The sequence below is a fragment of the Dunckerocampus dactyliophorus genome, chromosome 2 (assembly GCF_027744805.1).
Source record: "Dunckerocampus dactyliophorus isolate RoL2022-P2 chromosome 2, RoL_Ddac_1.1, whole genome shotgun sequence".
NCBI classification, from domain to species: Eukaryota; Metazoa; Chordata; class Actinopteri; order Syngnathiformes; family Syngnathidae; genus Dunckerocampus; species Dunckerocampus dactyliophorus.
This window is the reverse complement of record NC_072820.1, coordinates 51,444,680-51,451,936: the sequence shown is the minus strand read 5'-3', so window position 1 is coordinate 51,451,936 and position 7,257 is coordinate 51,444,680.

The following is a 7,257-nucleotide window of genomic DNA, read 5'->3' as shown; positions in this document are numbered from 1 at the left end:
CAGTAACTCTGTGTGCGAATGCCTGAGTTTTGGGGCCGGCCACCCCGTTCTCACGCTCGCACGAACAGACTGGCATAAAGAGGGGAGAGCGAAAACACCTAGACGGAGTCTGCTGCGGGTTGTGATCGAACGCCCAGCCGATTGACGCGAACTCTTCCACGGGTGTTGGCTCTCCACTCTGTTGGCGTAGGTAAGAGGCTTTTTCGCTGCAATCATATATCTTGTGTGTTGATGCTTAAATAAATACGCCCTTGTTTAGGCTAAAATACCTTGATGTGTCTGTGTCATTCTGTGTGCCGACTGAACACAATCCTCTAAAAAATATTCTAAAACACCGTCCTTCGTAGTCTCTGATGGGCATGTGTAATGTGAACCAGTAGCGGCTTACCCCTCCACTGGTAGCCATTACGCTTAATCTTGTCTTTTGGTTTAGGTGTTTCTGTAGTCGTTCTTTTACTTCTCCTCTGTATTCGCTTTCCATCAGGTCTCTCAAGTCGGACTTGAACCTCTTGTTTCAGGGTTTATAGCGGTCATCAGTGAATACTAGTAGGCCATCTGCTGTTAGGTCCCTTAGGTCTCCTACGTATTGGTACAGAACACTGCTCCAGTATCTCAACAGAGGCCATGCCCCTGATGGTAGAGGATCTAAGTCAGCCATGTGTGTCCTCGTTCCCCTGGAGGCCTTGTCCTATGCTTTTGGTGCATGTTCTCTTGGCTGGGAAACTGGCACATTTGGTCTTGCAGCCGGTGGTACAGGCGTTGTTAAAGCAGAAAGTGGTCGTGCTAGCTCTGCCTGGATTACTATTCTGGCTTGTTCGGCCATTTGGGTTCTATTTAGTTCAACCACTCTTGTTGCTTGTACAGGCCTAGCCGGTTCTTCTTGTCTGGCTTCCCTGTCTTGTTGAGTCGGTTGGTTGTCTGGCCTTATGTCTGGTGTGCGTGGCCTTGGGTGGGATTGCCAGTCGAATGGCTCATCCTCTACTGGTCCTTCTGGACTCGACGAGATGACTAGAGGGAGGTCATCCGGTTCTGGTCCGGGCGCTGGTGTCCGTGGTGGTGTAAAATGAGATGGCCCCGGTACCTCGGACGTCTGCAGCTCTATCTTGGGCTGGAGGGGTTCAGTCATCTCCATGTCCTCCGACCAGTCTCCAGAGAATGTATCATCTATGGCAGTATGTGTTTCCTCCCATTTTTTCCTCTTCCTGGCCATCAGTTCACCCAGCTTCCTTAGGATCTCCTGATGCTCCTTGCGCCGTGGAATGGCCTTGACTTGGCGGTTGACCAGGTCTGGGTGAACCTGCACTTCTTTGGCCAACATCTTCACGGTGCTGTCGTATTCTTCAGAGGTGCTCACTAAATGGGTTATGGGTCCTCCCTTCCAATTGACCAGCAGGTCCTGCCACCAGGCCAGCCAGTTTTGTGTTTCACTGTCATTTCCTGGTATCTTGTCCGGATGGCTAATCACCATAACTACTTGGTCTCCCTCTGGACTCCGTCTCATCTCTTGGGCGAATGCCCTTCCACTTGTTCTGATCTGTCCTCCCACCACCGATGCTAGTAGTACAGGGTCTATGGAAGGGTTCAGTGATGAGAACTCCTGTCTGGCACTCTCAGCCCAGTTGTCTAGTCCTTTCCCCCATAGGAGGATTTGAGTTGGATTTCTGTGGTCCATCAGGGGTGCAATCACCCTGTGTTTGGGTCTCGCACCTCCTTCTGCCATGTCTTCTGGAGTCGCTGCCTGCGACCTCCGGTAGTGGTAGCAGGGGTGAGTTGCTGCTTTCCCAAGCCTCTCGTTCGTTCGTTTGAGTCAGGGAGGGATTGCAGCTCACTGGTTACTCGACGCTGAGCTTGTCTCCGCGCCTCTTTTCTTCTGGACCTATCGCTCGTGCACAACCAGAGTCGACAGAGGTCTCGTATCAGCTGAGGGCCTTCGGGTTCAGCGACAGCTTGATACTCGGGTTCGGCCACCTTGGTTCCCCGTTCCTTCTTCTCGTGAGCCTCGCTCAGAGCACTCACTCGAATGTGTTGTCTTTGCTCTTTGCTCCAACAACGTCTTCTTTGACTGTGTCCTTTTCACCAGAGAGAGTCCCCCTCAAGGGAAGCGTCCTTGAATCCAGCAGTACACGAACAGGATGGGCCCCAGGAGTATCATCATAGGTCATTCAGTCAGGCTCCTGCAATGGTCCTCGGGCACTCTCTCCTTCAGTCCGTCTCTATTCCACCCTTGACTGCGTGTCCTCCTGGATACTCGGGTAAGGGTGGCTGGACCTCTTTGTGACAATCACAGTCCTTAGCGAGAAACAGTCCTTGTCCTCCTACCGTTGCCTCTTTGGCCACACCGGTAAGAATGTTCTTTTCCAGGAGACTCTTCTCCTCAAAGATCAACTGTTTCACACCGTTCTCAGGGTCGTACGAAACACGAAATTATGTAAGTGGAGCTCACAACCGTTTGGGAAGAAAAATAATTTAAAGCCTACCACTCAGGTTCTTCTCAAGCTTGACTCCTGTACTAAACAGCCAAATCGAGCCCCACGTTGGGCGCCACGTGTTTAATCCCTAGTTAACTAGGCGGTGCAAGACCCTTGCTCCCTCGTGTAAGAAGCAGGCGCACCTGCCTACCTGACTACTCCGTTCAAAGGGTTATGGTCTCTCCCGTAGAGGGAAGAGAGACCTCTAAGTCAGGGGCGAAAGGAATTCACCCAGGTATTAACAGCATCGGTAGTGCAGAGGCGGCCCCGCTGCATCCGAGCCGCGCAAGACCAGAGTAACCCAAGGTTGGTCGTACGAGACGCCGGACCCTCTGCTTTTACGACTGCTTCCTCTCTTAATGGATAGTTGCTCTTGGTAAGGACCTGGGGTTATTTACTCATCTATCAGCAATCACAGGGACCTGTCTTTACTAAGTTACCAGAACAATCTCAAAGGAATCTGTCTGTAACACACTGCTTACTCTTTTACCTTCAAAGAAGATACTGGGTGACAACTCTTAGTGAAAGAGTGAAAAGCTTTATTTGGAAAGTTAGCAAGGGCATTGAAGCTGGTACTCGATTAACTATAAGGATAAACTGTACTCGATGTCAGACTAGCCACAATGAGCTCCACTCACATATACCTCGATAGAAAGAAACGCAAGGCCGCAGGCCAGTGCCTCAGTCCTACCCCGATAATGAAGCCAGTAGTGAAGACAAAAAGTCCAGTGAGGATGAGTTCGCTTCTTGGGGATAAGTATAATTGATGCGGGTCGGGCGTCGGGTGATCAGGCCTTCGACCTTCCCTGGTTGTCCTGACGGCTCTAGGTTGTTCCCGAGAGCGGCAAGGCTGGGGACCGCTGCTGTGACTGGTTCCGTGCTCACTCAGGCTCAGCTCTTCTCTCGGTAGCACCGCAGACAGAATCTTCAGTTGGTGTCTCAGGTTCATCTGAAAGACGGAGTCTTTTCCTTCTGCTGGGCAGACGAGTTAAGTCCAATCTTCCTTCAGCAGTCCCAAAGCTGTGTCGCGAGCCTTGGAGCTTCGGAGATGCGATCTCTTGATGGATCGCCTGGAACCAGCTTCGATTGTAGAGCGCGTCCTCTTTTTATGCTGTATTCAGTCTCCGCCTGCTCATGGGAGTGTCCATTACCTCATTCTAAGACCTCCCAGAGGAGTGTCTTTCCCAAAATAGCTTGTACTTTCCCCGACCGCGCTGATTCAGCATGACTCATCCCCTTAGTTGAACTTGTGTCCTTGTTTGACCCGTCCTGGACTGCCATATTTGGTCATCATCCTGTCCTGAGATGAACTCAGTGGGTGACCGCAGATGACTCCTCAGGTGTCCTCAGCTGAACTCCTAAGGATGTCCTTATATGGTTTGCCTGGCTTTGCCATTGTACTGTAATGACTATGACCCCTAGTGGCCTTTCACCAGACTACCGAGACTTAATGTTCTACTTTGTGGCTTAATGATTATGGAGGAGCTCACATTGGCATCAGTTATCTTATAATCATTACCATTTTAGCATCAAAACATGTTATTTTATCATCGCAACATGTTATTTTAACATTCAGTTCAGCACCAACATCGGAACATGACATTCAACTTGTAAAACACTTGTTTTCATACAACCTTGGACATCACCCTGTTGTTCTGTTTGACACTCTCAAGGCCATAGGACTATATGCTTCTATTAAATCATGTTACTGAATAATACTGATTATAACATTATAATATAAGTGCTTTAAGCATTGCGATAGTTATGCAAGTATCCCTATTGACGTGTATTGCAATGTGTGTGTTTGTCCCTATAAATGCACATGTATACTAACATGAGGTACCAACTAACTTGTGTATTATATGGTTACATTCCTAAAAGCGACAGAGTGTTTGAGCATGCTAGACTGTGCTTTGTTCCTTGATTATTACAAGTACTTTTGGTATAAAAGTTGGCCTTTTAAGAGGTGTTGTACCTCGGTCACTCGACAGAAGTGAATGGGCCCGGTGCGCCACGACCTACAACCAACCAAAAGACATACAAAGAGCTGGTGACGGTGGAGCGGAGGGAGCTGAAGTGCGGGTGTAACCAAGCGGTACCGTGAGTGTAACAATGGGCTGTAGTTCAGATGATGTTAGTGATGAAGGGCAGATGAGATGGAGTACACACACGTAAAAATAGCAAGGAAACAATCATGGGCAGTAGCAAGCAGCGACAAAGATGATGATGGAAGACAAACAAAGACAAAAATAGGAGCTAAAACAAACGGTAAAGAAGAGTGTGGTGAAAAATGGAAAGTTGTTATTACAATGAGCAAAGATAAAGGACATTTTCACCCAGTTCATCTGACTAAAGCAATTGAAAAAGAAATACAGAAAGTTAAATACGCCAAAATGCTCAATAACAGAAGAATACTAATATTAGCAGCAAGGACATATGGTGAAGTTGAAGTACCTTGATGGAGGAGAAATACAAGTACACATACCAGGAGAGGCAGCAGCAATAAGAGTATTTCTATCAAACGTACCGATGGAAATGTCCATGGATGAGGTGAAGAGAGAAATAAGAGGGGGCAAAATAACAGAGGCTAAACCATCCAAACCAGGAGAGGAGGAGTCAAAAGTGACAGTTTGTCTGAAGTACTTGTTTTTGAAAAGACAATACCAACAGACATACGTATAGGGGGTATGAATTTTAGGGTGAGGGAGTACATTCCTCAACCACTAAGATGCTATAAATGCCAGAGAATGGGACACACAGCACAGCAATGTCAGTGGAGGCAAAGGTAGGCAAAATGTGGTGGACAAAATGACTATGGGACGTGTGCTAGCGATGCTAAGCTAAGATGTTGCAACTGTGGAGGAGAACACAGTGGTGGATGTGAAGTTCAAGAGACACGCCAAAGAAGTGCAAAAATATCAAAGAGAGAATAAGTTATCGTATGCTGAAGCAGTAAAGAATCTAGCTATGTGTGTCATGAAGCAAAATAAACCAATAGAGACTCAGGAGAACAGAGATAGAACATACAGGACATGCAGGAGGAGATCTCACTTAGATCTCACTTAGAATGGACCGCCCCCGCCCACAGCAATGTAACCATAAGTGTGGGACAGAAGAAGACACATTAGTTGGAAAGAAGAAGAACTTTGTAGCTTTGATATGTCAATTGATGTCAAGTCATCAATGTGGCCACTAGGCAAGAAAGGAAAAGTGACAGGATCAAAACGGTTGTGGAAGCTGCAGAACAATATTGAAACATCAAGGACCTGAAAGCAGAAGAAATACATGCTATGTTGAGTCTACACAATGATGCAGGATCTCAGAACGTTCATCCAACACATCACGGTACTCCACATCCTACCATGGAATGCAAGGAGTTTCATAGCAAACGGACAAGAACTTAAGAAATGTAGAAGAGGAAATGGGAAAGGACCTGATATGATATGTGTGCAAGAAACATGGCTTAGACCCCTATCTGGATGATGTGTTGCATGGCTATGAATCAGTGCCATTCAATAGAAAAGAAAAGCAACGTTTGTGAGGGATAGAATAACATCCAATAGAATAGCAACATGAACTGAAATAGAATGTGTGCTTCTTGAAAGACATCAAGCAAATAGAAATGTCATCATGATTCATATGTATAACCCGTGTCAACTATTAGATGGTGAACCATTGGAGAAGATCATAAGGAGGCATGGTGCTAGAGAGATCTGGTGTGGGGACTTGAATGCACGTCATAGCAAACAGATCACAATGGAGCAGTAGTGGAAGAATTCATGGATATCGGACAGTTAGTCTGCTTCAACAGGGGAAATGGTAGAAGAATAGATATACGCTCAAATAGAATGTCATGGATTGGTTTAACATCACTCGGCAAGTTCCCGAGAATGGAATGTACATGAAAACACAAGTATAACAGGTAACAGGTGAATTTCCCTGCTGTGGGATTAATAAAGTACTACTACTACTATAGGAAGTGATCGTTTCCTCAGAAGTTGGACAACAAACACCCAAGTAGATGTCAAAGAAAGACCCAGACAGAAAAAGTGGTGCTTTGGGGAAAATTCAGGGAGGAATGTAGCAAAGCAGCAAATTCAATAGCAAGGGAAGGTGGCAGAGAGGAATGCGCAGTTAAGATGACAAATAAGATCTTAGATGCAGCAATGAAAAGTATACCTTGGAAGTCAGTTGGAGGGGAAGGAAAATGGTTCCATGGTGGAATGAAAAGTGCACAACAGCTGGAAAAGAGCAAAATAGCACCCTAAGAAGGTTAAGGAAGAACCTCAGTCAAGAAAATGTCATCAATGAGCAGAGGCCGAAGAGTAATTAAAAGCAGTAAAGAAAAGGCATGGAGGGATTATTGCTCTGCCATTGGAAGGAAAATCAAGATAGGAGATGTATGGTCAATGTTGAAGAAGATGAGTGGGAAAAAGGTGTTTGTTCAAATACCTGCCTTAGAAGACAATGGAACAATGGCTGGGACTGGTCAGGAAAAAGCAAGGGTGTTGGGGAAAAAGTTTGCGGGGGTGCATAGTGGAGACCATCTGGATGCTCATCATAGAATAGGGAAAGAGAAGATGCTAAAAGAAAGTAGGGATGTGTTCCTAAGACAGGATGGTGAGGAGAGTGTGATGGATGCTGAAATGCATATGAATGAATTGCTAATAGGATGAAATAAAAGTAAAGATACTGCAACAGGAGAAGACCAGTTGAGTTATATTATGTTCCACAACTTACCAGGAAATATGATTTTTATTGAACAAGATATGGGAAGAAGGGAAAATAG